Raw genomic sequence first — 1,061 nt, 5'->3', positions numbered from 1 at the left:
CTGATTGTGGTTAGCAGTGAAATTAAACTCAGCTTTACAAACATTTAGTTAATCATAGTTAATTTATAGGAGGGGGGCTAGATTGGATTGTTTTTTTTCATTAATAAATGAAATCAGCATTTAAAATGTGCTGTTTATAATTATTTAGGTTATATTTGTCTGATATTAAAGTTTAAAGTTTAGATAATCTGAAATTTGTATGTATGATAGAAAAAAAAATCTATAGGGGGCAAATGCTTTTTCACACCTCTGTAAAAAATGAAGAGAGCACTTCAGTTTCTGAATCAGTTTCTCTGATTTTTCTATTTATAGGTTTATGTTTGAGTAAAATGAACATTGTTGTTTTATTCTATAAACTACAGACAACATTTCTCCCAAATTACAAATAAAAATATTCTCATTTAGAGCATTTATTTACAGAAAATGAGAAATGTCTGAAATAACAAAAAAGACGCAGAACTTTCAGACCTCAAATAATGCAAAGAAAACAAGTTCATATTCATAAAGTTTTAAGAGTTCAGAAATAATCAATATTTGGTGGAATAACTCTGGTTGGTTTTTAATCACAGTTTTTTTTCATGTATCTTGGCATCATGTTCTCCTCCACCAGTCTTACACACTGCTTTTGGATAACTTTATGCTGCTTTACTCCTGGTGCAGAAATTCAAGCAGTTCAGTTTGGTGGTTTGATGGTTTGTGATCATCCATCTTCCTCTTGATTATAGTATCCTAGAGGTTTTAATTTGATAAAATCAAAGAAACTCATCATTTTTAAGAGCTCTCTTATATTTTTCAGAGCTGTAGATATTTATATAATCGTCATATTTTTCATCTTTAAATTTTAGCCTTTATTTAAAACTTCATCCATCTCTCTATCCCTTCCTCTCTCTCTCTCTCTCTCGCCACCTCTTTATCTCTCTCCCTCCCATCTCTCCCCCCCCCTCCTCCCTCCATCTCTCCAGTCATTTCCAGCCAATGATCGGTAGGTGTGCGCATCCCAGCGTCCCCAGCGCAGCGCCAATCAGCCACACACAGCGCTGGAACACACACACGCACACACA

Source organism: Astyanax mexicanus, chromosome 7 (assembly GCF_023375975.1).
Source record: "Astyanax mexicanus isolate ESR-SI-001 chromosome 7, AstMex3_surface, whole genome shotgun sequence".
NCBI classification, from domain to species: Eukaryota; Metazoa; Chordata; class Actinopteri; order Characiformes; family Acestrorhamphidae; genus Astyanax; species Astyanax mexicanus.
This window is presented reverse-complemented; position numbering follows the sequence as displayed.